Genomic DNA, 18,146 nt, shown 5'->3' on the forward strand with positions numbered 1-18,146 from the left:
CAGAGGTTAAACCCTGTGTTGTAATACTTAAACACAGAGTTTAAATCCTGCGTTATGATAGTCAGACGCAGAAGCCAAGTCCTGCGTTCAAATTTCATACCCAAACATAGGAGTCTTAACTCTATGTTTCCTCAAACGCAGAGTCCTAAGTCTGCGTTTTCAATTTTAACACAGAGTCCTAACTCTGCATTCACGATTTTAACATAGAGACTTGGCTCTATGATTCCTAAACGCAGGGTCCTAAGTCTGCGTTCTTGATTTCAACACGGAGTTGTAACTCTGCGTTTCAGACAGAAACGAGTTATCTTCCTCGTTGATGAGAACCCATCTAGGGTTTTTAGAAAACTTGTCGAAATAAGATGTCATGGCCACCACTTACCACAGCAACGAGGTCCATGTGACAGCGACGGTAGTGTCGAAGCGCTCGTCGGGGCCGCGACATCGCCGGTGTTCTCGGCCGGCGACGCGTCCAAAGCCGCCTTGGCAGCATTCTTGGAACCCGCACTCATCCTCCTGGGCGCCATGCAGGTGATTAATTGGAGAAGACGGAGTTCGTCAAAAAATTGACCGAAATTCAAACGAGAAATCTCGTTCTTGGAACTAAGCAAGGCAAAAGAGTCGAATGACTCTTGATGTAACCTTACAGGCCTATTTATAACAGCCATCAAGCTGTTAAATCGGTTCGGGACTCTAAGAAAGAATCCCAACCGATTCTGAAACGCAATCTTTTGCGTTAATTGATAAGATCGATTAGATCTTAACGCAGAGTTCACTTCAGCGTTCAAGTCTCAAATGCCAGGCCTAGCCCTGCGTTATAATAGTTCTTAACTCTGCATTTTGGAATCTCAAATGCAAAAGTCACCCATGCATTGTGATTATTTGAATCAAAGGACACATCTTTGTGATAAAATTCCACAATCTTGTTCAAATCACAAGTATCACAACTCATCACTTCGATGATAAATCTGTTAGCAAGTCCTCCCCAGCGAGACACTATAATATTCTTCTTGTCACGTTAACACTACACCTCTGACAAAAAAAAACCTACTTATCGACTCTCTCCAATAGAGCGATAAGTCCTCAAAATTGCTTTTATAGCAATATTCTTCTTGTCACGTTAACACTACACCTCTGACAAAAATCCACTTATCGACTCTCTCTAATAGAGCGATAAGTCCTTAAAATTGCTCCTATAGCAATATTCTTTTTGTCACGTTAACACTATACCTCTGATAAAAATCCGCTTATCGACTCTCTCCAATAGAGCGATAAGTCCTCAAAATTGCTCCTATAGCAATATTCTTCTTGTCACGTTAACATTACACCTCTGATAAAAATCCACTTATCGACTCTCTCTAATAGAGCGATAAGTCATCAAAATTGCTCCGATCGCAATATTCTTCTTGTCATGTTAACATTACACCTCTGACAAAAATCCACTTATCGACTCTCTCTAATAGAGTGATAAGTCCTCAAAATTGCTCCGATCGTAATATTCTTCTTGCTACGTTAACACTACACCTCTGACAACCCACTTATCAATCCTCGTCAATAGGATGATAAGTCCTCAAAGTTGCTCCAATCGTAACAAATTCCCATCATGTTAACACCAAACCTCTGACAATCCACTTATCAATCCTTTTCAATAGGATGATAAGTCCTCAAAGTTGCTTTGATTGTAATATTCTCTTGTCACGTTAATATCAAACACCTCTGATAAAATCAACTTATCGACTCTCGTTAATAGAGCGATAGGTCCTCAAAGTTGCTCCGATCGCAACACTTTCCACCTATCGACTCTCGTCAACATAGCAATAGGTCCTCAAAGTTGCTCCGATCACAACACTTTCCACCTATCGACTCTCATCAACAGAGTGATAGGTCCTCAAAGTTGCTCCGATCGCAACACTTTCCACCTATCGACTCTCGTCAACAGAGCGATAAGTCCTCAAAGTTGCTCCGATAGTAACACTTTCCACTTATCAACTCTCGTCAACAGAACGATAGGTCCTCAAAGTTGCTCCGATCATAACACTTTTCACTTATCGACTCTCGTCAATAGAGCGATAAGTCCATAAAAATACTGTTAAGTTAACATCACACCTCTAACAGTCAAACCCCCTAGTGAACTTGTTAATCATTTTCCAACAAGAATAGTAAGTTTTTATTATAAAATCCCCAGTAGATTAATTATTTTCTGGAATTATCCTAGTGATAATAAAGAAAATTTCTGAATTTCACTCTAAGTGAAAATTCATGCCAAGTTAATGTAGGCATCGAAAATTGCCTATAGGTCTCCACGAACAGCTCAAAGCTAAGAGAAGATGATGAACGTCACGATACAAGTCACAGAAGCTTGATTGACATCGACGAACACTGGAAGTGAATCGGCGAACTATGTGAAACAACGGAGTTTCAGAATAATAAGGATACGAACTGATCGGGAACCTCGTGTCACTTACAAAAGACGGAATGCCCTTCGTGTATCATTTATTCCACAGATGATCTAATCATTGGAGCTATATAACTCTTCGTTAGCTTTCCAACGCACTTAGAATCACTCAAATCCGAGTTCGGACGAAGAAATTACGGCAGGAACGGACGAGGAGGTGAAAATACGTCTCAACCTTAGGTGAGACACCACGTGGTGTCTCGGCCAGGGCCGAGACACCCTAGGGTGTGGCCCAAGTTGAGACACCCTAGGGTGTCTCGGAGCAGTTTGAGACACCCTAGGGTGTCTCGGCCAAGTTTGAGACACCCTGAGGTGTCTCCAAGCAGTTTTTGTCCCGTGCCTATAAATACAAGCCTCAGACCCTCACTTTTTGGAGGGCTGGAATTCTTGTGCCTCGGCGAAGCCCTGCCGGATTGAAGACTTAAAGTGCACAGATTTCAGAGAGGAGGAGGAGAGATCAGATCGAGTTCTTCAACGCAAGAGACAGAGATTCGTCAGATCTACAGTTTTCCGGATCTGTTCCTTAGGATTATCCTGTTGCGGTAATCTTAAGAAGAGTGATTATCTCGCTTCGCCGAGATAAGAGCTACAGTTTCTCAATCCCTTCGCGGATAGACGAAGCTCTGCCCAATTTTTTTCAGCAATCAGATCTGATCGACGGTGGTCCACGGATAAACCCCGGCACATGCAAAGATCCCACGCAAGCAGAAGACCGATAAACAATCTCTGCGTTTGTTTGATAAAGTTGTAAACTTTTTTTGTTTTCATTGTGTAAAAGTCTTATAAAAAGAGTGATTTTTGTATTCATTGTAAACGTTTGAAGTTTGTAATGAATCTCGTAATGAAACAAGCAACTTTCTCCGCAAACAAACTGGCGACCACAGTGGGAGCCAACAGCCTCGCTACCGAGGTTGTCGTGCCGCAGCCAACGATCAAGATCCCCGTGGCTGAAGAGGTCGAATACGAGTTTGACCAGCAAAAGTTCGAGGAGTACGTCTCCTCCTCCTCCTCTTCCATATCCGCCTCTCTTGGCAAGCGCAGGAGTGCCTCCTCCTCCTGATCTGCCTCTCCTTGCAGGTGCAGGAAGGCCTCCTCCTCCCAGAAGATCCGTCGGTCTCCAGATCTAAAGAACCAAGAAATCGATATCCCCATAGCCGATGCTACAGTCGCACCTTGCAACGGTCCGCCGGCATCCAATGAGACCAGATCTGCAGATCTGAACTCCTTCATGATTAACGAGTCGACTGCTGAAGGCGCGCCAACTCTATCAAAGAGAGCACGTCAAAGGAAACGACAACGCCTCGTGCGCCAATTCGCCAAGGCTTTGGATCAGATGGATGGACTCCATTACCAAACAGATCTGGAGCTCAGAAAGCACCAAGTGGATAATCTGTTGCCACGACCAGCATCGGAATCTTCCTCTCGATCTCCAATTAACGAATGGGTTCGTGTCCAAAGAACCCGCTCTACTCTCGAGGAGCGAATCCAAAAGCGACGCGCCTTGCTTGCGCATGCACAGACTCTTGTGTGAAAAGCACAGGAAATGCAAAAGGAAGAGGCAGTTAAAAGATCGCCAAGATCCAAACAAGTTTGGGCGCCAAAAGCCAAATCAGCGCCTAAGGCAAAAACATCCGAAGCTGCCTTCCGGCCTTTGTCAACTCTAGATCCCGCTCCTATTGCTCCCGCACTTCCGGTGAAGCCCTATGACAGCGTGGGTCTCTCCAAATCTAGAATCCCATTGAAGGATCGTGTCGGTGCCCTACCCGAGAATCGAGGAAAAGCGCTTGTTAAGGAAAGCTGGAGACCGTTAAAGGAGCTTCGAGCAAACATCCGGACTGGGGGTCGTACGCGACCTCGTAGCAAATTAATTTCTACAACAGCCCGCTTGGAGGTACGTGTAGAAAACCAGGAGCCCGTTAAGGTTTCACCCTCATAAGGGTGTGATTCCAAAAGTGTGACTCCTGTAGATGCCAACAAGGCAATGTTTACTCAGAGGAAAACGCGTCAGATAGACGAACTCGTTATACCTGAGAATCCATGTAAGCAGCCGATAGGTTACTCCGACCGCAACGTCGATGAGTTATACTATCAGGCTGGGGGTACGAATAAATCTCGAAAGAGAAGTACCCGGGAAGCGGACTCTCACTGTCCGTGTATCAAAATTATCAGGGTAGTATTATCAGCGTGTAGATGTCTCATGACCGCTCCACAGAGGGTCTCGATATTTGAAAGGATCTCCCCCAGAACGCCAAAGACCAAGCCAAGGCATTTCTGTAGAAAAAGTCCAACTGTGCAAGATGATGAACTTCCATAAGTCACAGTTAATATGGTTGATAAGGGGAAGTCAATGCGAAACTTCAATCCTCATCATCTTTCGGACATATCCCAACGTATAACTCGGTTACGGTCGGGAATCGTTAGACAAAGGGACTATCAGAGGATGAATCAAGGATTATCCTCGGATGACGAAGTGTCAGATGCTAACTCTGCAGTCACTTCTGACAAAACGGTATCCAGCCTAGGTCAATCCCGCGAAGTGTTGATGATTAGCACAGACGAGATCACTAAAATGGTTAAGGATGCCTTGGCCAAACAAAAAGAGAACTTCAAGTTCAAAATGGAAATGGCCATGATGCGAATGAGGGAAGAGCATGATCAACAAATTAGGGTTCTGTCCAATCAAGTCAGAGTTGAATCCAGCCGTCGCACCTAGAACGCCGCAATCGACAGCGATCCAGAAGTGGATGAAATCATCATGGCCGACGCACCTCCCAAAAATACTGGGTGTAGTTCAAATGCACCCCCTTCAGATAACAACGCTGGGGGTGGTTCCGCCAAAGATAATAACACTGGGGGTGGTCCCACTAAGGACAACAGTACTGGGGGTGGTCCCACCAAAGATGATAATGTTGGGGGTGGCCCCGTTATTCCTCTCAGGAATCGCCCAAGATCTGATATAGATAAGGACGAAAAGATGAAAGACCTCGAGAGCAAAATCAACACTCTGATGTCTGCTCGAGAGGTAAAGAAGATCGGGATTCCATGTCCTTACCCAAGAGAATGGGAATCGATCCCATATCCGGCGAAGTTCAACCTGATCAACTTCACACCGTTCGACGGGAAGGGTTCCCCCACTCAGCACCTGATCTATTTCAAGTCCCATTTGGGAGTGATCTCTAGCAACGAGCCTCTGATGGTCCGGTCATTTGTTGGCACCCTTCGTAGGCCCGCCTTCGATTGGTACCGCCACCTCAAGCCCGGAAGCATCAACAGCTGGGAGGACCTGGAAAGCATGTTCCTCGCTCATTTCTTCGATGATGACGCCGAAGTGTCGATCAGGACACTCTTCGATGAGAAACAAAAAGACGGAGAGTCGGTGGATACCTTCATCAAACACTTTCGCAATCAGGCAATGAACTGCAAGGATCCCATCACGGAGGAATTCGTCTTGCAGACTTGTCATAACAACTTGTCCATTAACATCTTGGACGTTATGGGAGTAGAGCCGCTCAATACCTGGAAAGAGTTGAAGGTGCGCGGAGAGCAGGCCAAACGCTTCCTTAGAAGGAGAAAGGTCGAAAGAAGCCAACCGATGGCTAACCCTCTGAATCCGAGTCTCATTTCCCATGATGAAGGGAAGGCACCTACAACAGTTATTGATGTTAATCAGACGTCGCAACAGCAACCCCGAAGACAGCAGAAGACTTCGGATTCGAGGCTTCAAAAAGAGTACTCATTCAAAGACGAAGACGTCCCAGCCATCTTCGAGACCCTTCTTGAAAACAACAAGATCAAACTGCCACCCATCACAAATCAGGAGGAAGCTGACAATATTACGGATCCAAAGTACTGCGCATACCACAGGAGGATCCTTCATCCCATCAAGGCTTGCTTTACTTTAAAGAATAGCATCCAAACCTTGGTTGAAGCCGGCATCATAACGCTAGGATAAGCCAAATAAGAACGGCAATACTCCGAAGAGTATACGAGTATAAACTGCTTCTCAATCCTCCAATCGGTATATGAGGTTAAACTACTCCCTGATACTTCAATAGGTATATGAGTCTAAACTGTTTCCTACCGTTGATGGGAAGTTCCTGGAGAATGTTATGCTAATATTCTTAAGGATAACCCGGACATGTAACAGAATACAAAGTCAGACCCAGTTCCAAGAAAGAAGCTGGGGGTGGATGATTCATGTAATGGGAAGTTCCCAGAAGAACGCTATATGTAACTTTCTTAGGGATAACCCGATAATTACGAACAAAGTGATAAACACTAAACCCCCACTATGATTTGTACTCCCACTCTCACTGTATACCTGGTCAAACCTTCCTATAATTAGGACCACAACCAAAGTCCCCTCTCGATTCCTTCCATGAACGAGAGGTCCACTTTCAAATTGAACGATCAAGCCTATAAAAGGTAAGATCGTCTCAAACCTCCCACTTCCACTGCTTCCTTTGTCAAACCTATAAAAGTTAGGACCACAACCAGATTCTCCTCTCGATTCCTTTCATGAACGAGAGGTCCACTTTTAATTGAGCAATCAAACCGATTGTTTCCAACTTTACTTAGTCAAACCTGCAGATAGTTAGGACTAAGATTGAGTTATCCTTTTCGATAAACGAAAGACTTCCATCTTTTCCTTTTTCAGCCAAACCTATAAAAGTTAGGGTCGAAATCGGAATTTCCCCTTAATAAATGAGGGACTCTTTTTGGATCGAATGACCAATCCTATAAAAGTTAGGGTCGTTTGAATCTTTCCGATTCTCGGAGTGGAGATCCCGCTCTTAGTTTCATCATTTCAGATTCTGGGGGTGGAGATCCCACCTTGAGTTTCCTTTCCAACTGAAGATAGAATATAAAATTCTTCCTCAGTGTCGGGAGATAGAATATAAAATTCTTCCTCTCCCATTTCGGGTTCGTCTTTGCCCCAAGAGAAGACACCACCTTTTTCAACTCCCAAAATCTGTGCCTCACATGTACGGGGAATTTTATCCCGAATCCTAAGTAGGGATAAGTCAACGTCTAACACGCGTTGCCGATTTAGTCTTTCACCGATTGAAAAAGATACCAGAGTACAATGCTGGGGACTTTCATCCCGAATCCTAAGTAGGGATGAGTCAACGCCTAATACGCGTTGCTGAATGCCATATTCCCGTAAGAAATGGCGAAGTCTATGTATTCAAAATCATAGCATTAAGTCTAAGAGAAGCAATTCTCTTAGCACAACGTTACATGTGAAACGGGTTTTAATAATTCACATGCTAGCCCGATTCAAACGGTAATCGGTAAAGGCACGTCAAACCCGTTGATGGCTGGGGGTTTGCCAAAAATCCCAAAGTCTATGTCTAACACGCATTGCCGGTTAGTCTTTGACCGTAAAAAGGATAAAAGACTGCATATTCAACATTGTGGCAGGTTGTTATTAATAAAACCATAATCCGTGCCTCACACGCACGGGGAATTTTATCCCGAAGCCTAAGCAGGGATAAGTCAACGCCTAACACGCGTTGCCGGTTTAGTCTTTTACCGATTGAAGAAGACACCAGAATCCGAGTCTGGGGATTTTTATCCTGAATCCTAAGTAAGGATAAGTCAGCGCCTAACACGCGTTGCCGGGTAGTCTATTCCCGTGAGAAAGATGAAGTCTACGTATTCAATGTCGTAGCACTAAAAGAGTTAACTCTTTTAGCACAACGTTATGTGCAGAACGGATCTAAACAATCTGCATGCTAGCCCGACTCAAACGGTAGTCGGTAAAGGCTCATCAAACCCGTTGATGGCTGAGAATTTGCCAAAAATTCTATAAGTACGAGTCATTGATGCATCAGCTCTGTTAGTTGGTCTCGTGACTCAATTATCCAACAACATTAAGATAAGATCCACAAATGCAGATGAATCAGCTTTAACAGTTGGTCCTGCAACCCCGACACTTGGGACCGCCGTGCTCCAATACCTTAAGAGCTTAAACTGTGTATACTCCAGTAAATGTACGAGTATAAACTGTGTCAACGTACGACGCTCGAAACCCTAGGGTCAACACCGATCAACGCGTAACCCTAGGTCAACGCCGGTCAACGCGTTGCGATCAAAAAGTCAACGTGAATCAATATATTATGACGGAGATAGTCAGTTCAATGACACGAGCCAAATTCAACTCACCGGTAGTAGACTTGAGACTCCGACGACGGCCAAGCGATAAACGCAGCGCCGGAAGGACTTCGGCTATTTGTCAAAGCATCGAATAGACCGAAAATCGAAGGAGCCAAGAGTTGAAGCTAACTACAGGTCCTTTACACCAATCGAAGGATGGACCAATCATATCCAAAGTATTACAGCCTCTTCTATAAAAGAAACGAGTCTGGAACGCTTTGGAGGGGGTATATGTAGGCATCGAAAATTGCCTATAGGTCTCCACGAACAGCTCAAAGCTAAGAGAAGACGATGAACGTCACTATCCAAGTCACAGAAGCTTGATTGACATTGACGAACACTGGAAGTGAATCGACGAACTATGTGAAGCAACAGAGTTTCAGAATAATAAGGATACGAACTGATCGGAAACCTCGTGTCACTTACAAAAGACGGAATGCCCTTCGTGTCTCATTTATTCCACAGATGATCTAATCATTGGAGCTTATAGAACTCTTCGTTAGCTTTCCAATTCACTTTGAATCACTCAAATCCGAGTTCGGACGAAGAAATTACGTCGGGAACGGACGATGAGGTGAAAATACGTCTCAACCTTAGGTGAGACACCACGTGGTGTCTCGGCCAGGGCCGAGACACCCTAGGGTGTATCGGAGAAGTTTGAGACACCCTAGGGTGTCTCGACCAAGTTTGATACACCCAGAGGTGTCTCCAAATAGTTTTTGTCCTGTGCCTATAAATACAAGCCTCAGACCCTCACTTTTTGGAGGGCTGTAATTCTTGTGCCTCGGCGAAGCCCTGCCGGATTGAAGACTTAAAGTGCATAGATTTCAGAGAGGAGGAGGAGAGATCGGATCGAGTTCTGCAACGCAAGAGATAGAGATTCGTCAGATCTACAGTTTCCCGGATCCGTTCCTTAGGATTATCCCGTTGCGGTAATCTTAAGAAGAGTGATTATCTCGCTTCGCCGAGATAAGAGCTACAGTTTCTCAATCCCTTCGCGGATAGACGAAGCTCTGCCCAATTTTTTTCAGCAATAAGATCTGATCGACGGTGGTCTATGGATAAACCCCGGCACAGGCAAAGATCCCACGCAAGCAGAAGACCGATAAACGATCTCTGCGTTTGTTTGATAAAGTTGTAAACTTTTTTTGTTTTCATTATGTAAAATTCTTATAAAAGACTGATTTTTGTATTCGTTGTAAACGTTTGAAGTTTGTAATGAATCTCGCAATGAAACAAGCAACTTTTTCCGCAAACAGTTAATATTACACCTCTGGCGTTTCTAACTTTCTTTCAGTGTTTCAAGTAACATAGGAAGAAATAACGACAAAGTCCACGTATTCAACATCTTGCCAGGTTGTTATTAATAACACCGAAATCCATGCCTTACACGTATGGGGGACTTTATCTCGATCCCTAATTAGAGATAAGTCTATGCCTAACACACGTTACCGGTTAGTCTTTTACCGTGAAAAGGACATCAAAATCCATGCCTTACACGCATGGGGGACTTTATCTCGATCCCTAATTAGAGATAAGCCTACGCTTAACACACGTTGCCGGTTAGTCTTTTCCTATAAAAATGACAAAGTCTATGTATTCAAAATCATAGCATCAAGTCTAAGAGGGTTCATTCTCTTAGCACAACGTTACATGTGGAACGGACTTAAACAATCCACATGCTAGCCCGACTCAAACGGTAGTCGGTAAAGGCTTATCAAATCCGTTGATGGCTGAGGGTTTGCTAAAAATCCTATGCACGTTTGTAGGCCCATCAGCTTAATGGATGTGAGCCGAGACTTAAAACAGATGAGCCAAAGACAAGTCTCAAAGGCTTAGTCAAAACTGCACGGAAGCCACTTCCATATCTTAAGTCAAAACGTTGAGGTCACACCCGTGTTCCAAATTCAACATGTAAGGGTGAGACCCGCATCTTAAGTTTAAAATGCAGGGTCCACCCCACATTCCAGAAGCAGGATTATGACGCATACCTTCACACAAGTCCTACGTAGCAAATCCCTTCAACCAAGATGCCTTTGAAGCAAGTGCAGAAAACAAATCCTTTACCACAAGGAATCAACAGCTCTAAGATCAGAGTTGAGATCCAAAGTATTCTGAAAATTCGTCCCAGTCAACTGCGAACTTTCAAAAACTTTGGAGGGGGTTCTGTAGGCTGTCTAAAAATCACAATAGATAGCTGATCCCCATCAAAACACCGATGATGGAAGTTACAATCAGACGACTTTCTAATCACTATAGCCGCAACTCTACAATCGCTACAAACACTGCCTCATCTCTAAGATGATTGATCTTGATGGCTACGACAACAACATTACTAATATTATATTAGCAATTGTTAAAGATGCTGATGAGCAGCGTAATGATTTCAGAAATAAAAGGTTGGACTTAGTTGGTGAGTTGCTTGGTAGAGAGCTGTGGGCAAATATTCGTCTAAAAGTCGCTATGGATGATTGATTCCCGTCAAGCTTCAACAAGGAAAGCTATAATCAAATAGCTTTCGTGCCGACAAATAAAGGTTGCAAATAGGGAACTTTTCACACAGATCGAGAAGAGTTACAATTCAACGACACTTCCGACAGCTGATGAAAACTCTACCCAGTTACCTTCATAATCAACAGTGAGAGTTACAATCTGACGACTCTCATATCCCATAACAGGCAAAGATCAATAAGCAGTAGCCTTTGCAGTGTTATAATAGACGAGGTTACAAGTCAACAAACCTCTCTCAAACGCAGAACTCACTTCTGCGTTTCTCAAATTCAAAACGCAAGGTCCACATCTGCGTTTCCCAAGTTCAAAACGCAGATGAACTGAGCGTTCTTCAATAGACGTCCAACTCTGCAACGCAGAGTTAAAACACAAAACGCACGAACTGTGCGTTCTTTGGCAAAACACTTAACACTGCATCCCAAATCCAGGACGTAGAGTTGAGAACTTGACACACGAGCGGCCTGTGCGTTTTAAATCTCTAACAGAGATTTAACTCTGCGTCTCAAGCCTTGGACGCAGAGTTAAAGCCCAGAACACCAACTGAGGCGTTTTGACTTGTTCAAACACAAGTCGAACGGCCCCGAAACCGTTATCCCACATTCTAAGGGATTTTTGCCCACTTAGGAGCGGATTTAGGGGTTGATTACAACCCTAACCCCCCTATAAATAACCAACTTACTCAATTGAATAGGTGGTTGATGGTGCTGGTATCAAAACCATATAAGGTTAACAAATCTCAGCAGCTTAACCGCACAGAGAAGGCGATTTTCCAAGAGATCAAAGAACTAATCAGCAATCAGTTAATCAAGTCTTGAAGAATCCTTCCACCAACGGCGGATTTACTTGTCTCTTAACCGAATCTTCGGTTCTAACAACTCTATAACGGAGTCTCAACTCACTCTGAGTTCTGAAACTCGTTTAAGAGTTCTTAATTAGACTTGCAACACAAGCTAATTACACTAATCAATCATTCGGTTTTCAACTCGTTCTGAGTTCTTTACTCTCATTAAGAGTTCTAAACTGAATTCATCAAACAAATCAATCATTCCAGTGAATCAAGACGGTCGAATCGTCAACGGAGAGCAAGTTCGACACAAGCAATCGAAGGAGGCACTCCATCGCTACCAAGAAGAACCCAATTTTAAACAAAGAGGAGAATCAAATTCATTCTCCTCTCTTTTGTAATCGGAATCCAAATTGTAATTGATTTTGAGAGGAATACAAGTCAATTTTTCTTTCATTGTCTTTTTACTGCAAATTTCCCACAAACAACTCTATGAAGCATAAACATGAGGTCATGGATATTTTTGTGGAGTGGAAGAAGAAAGTGGAGCTACAGACAGGTAAAAAGATGAAGACTCTACGTTCAGATAACGTAGAGAGTATAAGAGTGATCTGTTTCTACAGTTTTGCCGGGATCACGGTATTAGGCGACACTTCACAGTTTGAGAGATACCGCAATAGAACGGAGTGGTTGAGAGATTGAATTGTACCTTGCTGGAGAAGGTGCGATGTATGATGATGTAGAGTGGATTGTCTAGATCCTTTTGAGCCGAGACGTTAGTTTATGTGAGCCATCTCGTTAATAGGTTGTCATGCATTGCGATACAGGGGAAGACTCCTTTAGAGCGTTAGTCTGGTTCGGTAGCTAGTGACTATGAGTCGCTTCGGATATTTAGGTGTCCTGCTTATTATCATGTTAGTGATGGTAAAGTGAATCCGAGGGCGAGAAAAGCAGTCTTTGTGAGATTTAGAGATGGAGTTAAATGCTTCAAGTTATGGGATCCATAGGATAAGAAGATAGTAATTAGCAGGGATGTCATATTTGATGAGGCGTACATAATGAGGCCTCAAGTTCCTCAACAGGTAGAGGAAGACCAAATTCGAGAGATATCATAGTAGGTGGAGAATGATGTGACTACACCCACTCCAGATAGGATTGTATCCATTGAGGCTCCTACAGAGGTGACACTAGGAGGAGATATGATGACAACCGAGCAGATAGAGGATACAGTGGATTATGAGACTCAGGAGCAGAGTCATGTTCGGGAGTCTATTGCAGTGAATAGACCTAGAAGGGTGATTCGTCGGCCAGCTAGGTATAATGATGTCATGGTCGCATATGCATTATCAGTGGAGATCGTTGATGATATGATTCCATCCACATTCAGGGAGGTAGAGTCTAGCCCCGATTCGATCAGGTGGAGGGAAGCTATGGAGGAGGAGATGCGGTCTCTTCAGAAGAACAATACTTGGGAACTTGCATGGCTACCTAAGGGGAAGAAAGCTATTGGTTGCAAATGGGTATATGCGAAGAAAGATGGATCTTCTATTAGGGACATTAGGTACAAAGCCAGATTGGTTACCAAGGGATATGCACAACTTGAGGACATTGATTACAACGATGTATTTTCACCCGTTGTGAAGCATTCGTCGATTCAGATTTTATTAGCATTGGTGGCACAGCTGGATTTGGATTTGGTCCAGATGAATGTGAAGATAACCTTTCTACATGGTGATTTACATAAGGAGATCTACATAACACAACCCTTGGGATTCAAAGCTGCAGAAAAGGAAAGATTTGGTTTGCAAGCTGAAGAAGTCTTTTTATGGATTGAAGCAATCGCCGCGATAGTGGTACAAGAGATTCGACAGCTTTATGATAGGCTATGATACACGAAGAGCCCATATGACCCATGTGTTTACATGCACAAGCTACAAGATTGTGAGCACATATAGTTGCTTTTATATGTTGATGATATGCTTATTGCTTCCAGGAATTCTTCAGCTATTCAAAAGTTAAAAGAAGAGCTGTCATCCGAGTTCGAGATGAAGGATCTTGAAGAAACAAAGAAGATAGTGGGCATGGATATCAAGAGAGATAGAATGAAGGGGAGATTGAAGCTTACATAGAAGAGTTATTTGCAGAAGATGTTGAAGAAATTCAGCTTTGATGGTAATGCCAAAACAGTTAGCACTCCATTGTCTTCCCACTTCAAGCTTTCAGCTAATATGTCACATGTTTCAGTTGAGGACAGAGATTACATGTTGAAGGTTCCATATGCCAGTGCGATGGGTAGCTTGATGTATACGATGGTGTGTACAAAACCAGATCTGTCACAGGCCGTGAGCATGGTATCGAGGTACATACACGACCCCGGGAAAGGTCATTGGGAGGCTGTGAAGTGGATTCTATGGTATGTTAAAAACATCATGGATGTTGGATTGATTTTCCAGAAGAGTGAGAAGAATAAGAAGGATTGTATTGGTTACGTGGATTCCAGACTATGCGGGGATCTTGACAAGCGTCGGTCTATTTTAGGATATGTGTTTACATTGGCAGGAGCATCAGTTTGTTGGAGATGTATACTTTAGTCTACAATGGCTCTCTCTACTACAGAGACAGAGTATATGGCGGTGACTGAAGCTATTAAGGAGGCTTTGTGGTTGCATGGACTGTTGGAGGACTTGGGGATTGCATAGGAAACCTTTCGGGTATATTGTGATAGGATGTTGGCTATCTATTCGGTAAAAAACCAGGTTTATCATGCACGCACGAAGCACATTGATGTCAGATTCTACTTTGTTCGGGACGTATTGGATAATAAAGACGTCATATTGGAGAAGGTGCACATGAAGGATAACCCTACAGATATGCTGACCAAAATTATTTTAGGTGTAAAATTTGGTCATTATTTAAAGCTATTAAACATTCTTTAGTGTTGAGGGCTTTTGAAGGCCATTTGGATGAACTATGTTCAGCTTGATTCCTTGGGCAAAAGGATACGTAGGCAGTCTTTTCGATGTAGCCGGTTGGATTTGTTGATTTCTATGGGGGAGGGGGGGGAGATTGTTTGAGCTCTTGTTTGGGTTCCCGACTTGTTGTGGATTTAGTCCATTGTCGTGGGTTGTTTCCACATCATCCTGGACATAACAAGTGGGACATTTGGATGATTTGGTGTCAGCTCAGATTGGAAGAAACGTTCACCGAGGTGGAGAATTAAAGAAATGACGAGCATACCGACGAAGACCGCAGGAAAAGATGAAGAATTGTTTTTGGGTGTTGTGCGGTCGACCGCGTGTGGCGCGGCGGTCGACCGCCAACGTGCACGAGGATGAGTTTTGGTTTGTATCAGGTCGCGGTCGACTACACGTGGCGCGACGGTCGATCGCCAAAAGTCCAGAGACTCTGGAAAGTTTCTGTTGTTTTCGCAGTCGATCGCGCATGACTCGGTGGTCGACCACGAGTCGGGTCTAAGCTGGGTTTTATTTTTCAACCCGTTTCGTTTCTGAGTTGATATATAAGCCTAATCCTAATTAATTAGAGTTAAGTAAGGATGTTTTGAGCAGTCTTTCAGAGGGGATTGTTGTATCCAATTGTGGGAGATTTGTGAGAGATCTAGAGGCTTTGTTTTAGGGTTTATTTGAGAGATTTGGAACCCTATTTGTATTCTCTTGATTTCTAATAGTAAGAACTCCCCCTCTCCTTGCCCCGTGGACGTAGGCAACTTGCCGAGCCACGTAAAATTTATTTGTCTTGCTGTGGTATTGTGTGTGCTTATTGGTTGTGATTTATCTCTTTCTTGTTCATGTGTTTTCGAGCTCCGCTGCGCACACAACAAGGTATTCAATATATTAGTTCTCAAATCTTTAGTAATTCCACATCAGTTCCTCCAATCTTTGAAATTGTTCATATGTTCCACGAATCTTAAAGGGGCTTCAATTTGGCCCTACAATAATTGATTTCAAAATTTTAAGGGACTAATATAAAATTATTGAAGATGTGAGTAACTAATATCTAAATAAATTTATATAGGAGATTTTTTTGAGAAAGACCAATTTTAAAAAATAATTAGTAAAAAATTAACATTTTTGCTAAATAATTAGAAAGTTAACCTCTTTTTAGGCACGTCATGATGAAGAATGGCTAAAAAGTGGTTGATTTTGCATTGTTTTAATTAGACTCAGGATATACACGAGATCATCAATCCCACGTATTCTGCAAACCACCTAGAAAATGCATGGGTGTATTTTTGAACATGCACGCATGTGTGTAGCTTATCTCCTGTACATATATAATATCTCTCGTGCATAAGCAACTTTAAATTCACCTCATGTATATATACAAAACATTATAATCTTCATAAGCATATAATTTTCATAAAATCACGTGCATAACTTAATACATATCTAAACAGTTCAAACCATTACAAAAAGACGCCATACATAAACACGTATTATCTCCTTACACCCAAACATCACAACGAAATCAAATATATTAAGTGTACTGGTTTACAAATAACTTTGTCGATAACTTAAATAGAGTCAATACAGCAAAATCCATAAATCAATCACATACAATCTAGAAAGTCTGTCCTTTCCCATTTGGCTCCCTCTTCTTACCTGCTCAGATCGTCGTTGTCCTATATACACTTGAGCATGCATGAGCTTATTGTTTGGTTTGCGTGTGTGGTTGTGACGATCCAGTTTCATCGTTGTTCCTGCAAGATCCTTTTTATATTCGTCGATTTGGTCGGCATGCGTATAAGAGATCATCCTCCATCATCACCTCTTGACCATCATGAAGATCCTCATGAGTTCAATTTAGAGCTCTACGAACCCTCCACATTATCTGCTAATATAAAGATGCATGTACCTCTTATATTTGTTCCTATGATAGAAAGTGTGAGACCCTGATTTGCAATGGCCTCAATATGATCAACAACATCTATCTGCAATTAAGTCAAAAAGTTACATATACAAACAATTTATAGTAATATGAAATAAGTAAACTTGATAGCAAATAACCTACAAGTTCTCTCTCATCTAAACCATTAGGCATGTATCTTCATTGTGTGGCACATTATTGGTGTCTATTTAGTGGAGCCGTGATTTGATTTACTATCCATCTTTTAGTGATCCTCCAATACCACCTAATGTAATCTAATTCTTGAAGAGGAGGACAAATCGTTCCACAATACTCAAATACCAATCAACCCATTTGTTAATTATTGATGATGTGTATTTTCCCAATCAACTTTCCTTGGCCTTTCTCTCTATTCTTTGACTTCTTTTGTAATGTATTGTGCCAACCAAACTGTCTAAGCACATATCTGACACATGCATCTCCACAATCTCAAAGTATTTGAGAGAAACTCTCTCTCCGTATAACTTGGCCCTCCATGCAAATTGGTGGTAGATGAGCAAGGTGATCACCCCATGGCTCCCACTTGAACTAGAAAATATTCTACACATTAGTATCTCGTCGAAAAAAATAGTTTAGGGAATAAAAAATTGAATTTTCTTTATATATATTTGATACTTGATAAATTTTCATGCGATTAAGCTCTTTTTTGTAAAAGTCTAGCTGTCTTGCTTGGGTCTTGTCATAGTATTTCTGGATGTTCTATATGCTTGATTGATCAATGTTTAGCATCTACCGCAACTATAATTCGAAAATATTTATGCATTGGTTAGATTCGAAAGTGTATCTGCAGCCAAGTGGAATTGTCCACCTAAAGTGTTTATCTGCATTGGTTAGATTCGTAAAATCTCATTTTTTGAACGAGTCTCTTCCAAGCCCAAACTTGCAACAAAGTCATACACCTCTTGAGCTCTTTATTTCGCATGAAAGTCACATTGGATATTTGTCTATGCAGACACATTAAAACGACTCTATCCCATGATAATATGCTGCAAGTGTCCAAGTCCTAGAGAGTAGTAACCATCTATCATATTAAAAAAATATATATATATATTATAGCGTGTTCAAATAAATAATCCAATTATATAAACATTCAAATTACAAATTATATTATCTCAAATGCACTTTATTTTTAGTGGAATGGGGGATTAGAAGCATCCTGATCAGTACACGTTCAACTGGTAAAATGTCCTTACAACCAAGGCTTAAATTAGCATAGTCCGGACACCCTTAAGCATGCCATTAAAACTCTTAGAACAATTAGTTGTCATCATACAATAGCGCACTCTAACATCTTTGGGTTGGAGAAATGTTTAGGGT

This window comes from Asparagus officinalis, chromosome 1, assembly GCF_001876935.1.
Source record: "Asparagus officinalis chromosome 1, Aspof.V1, whole genome shotgun sequence".
Taxonomy (NCBI): domain Eukaryota; kingdom Viridiplantae; phylum Streptophyta; class Magnoliopsida; order Asparagales; family Asparagaceae; genus Asparagus; species Asparagus officinalis.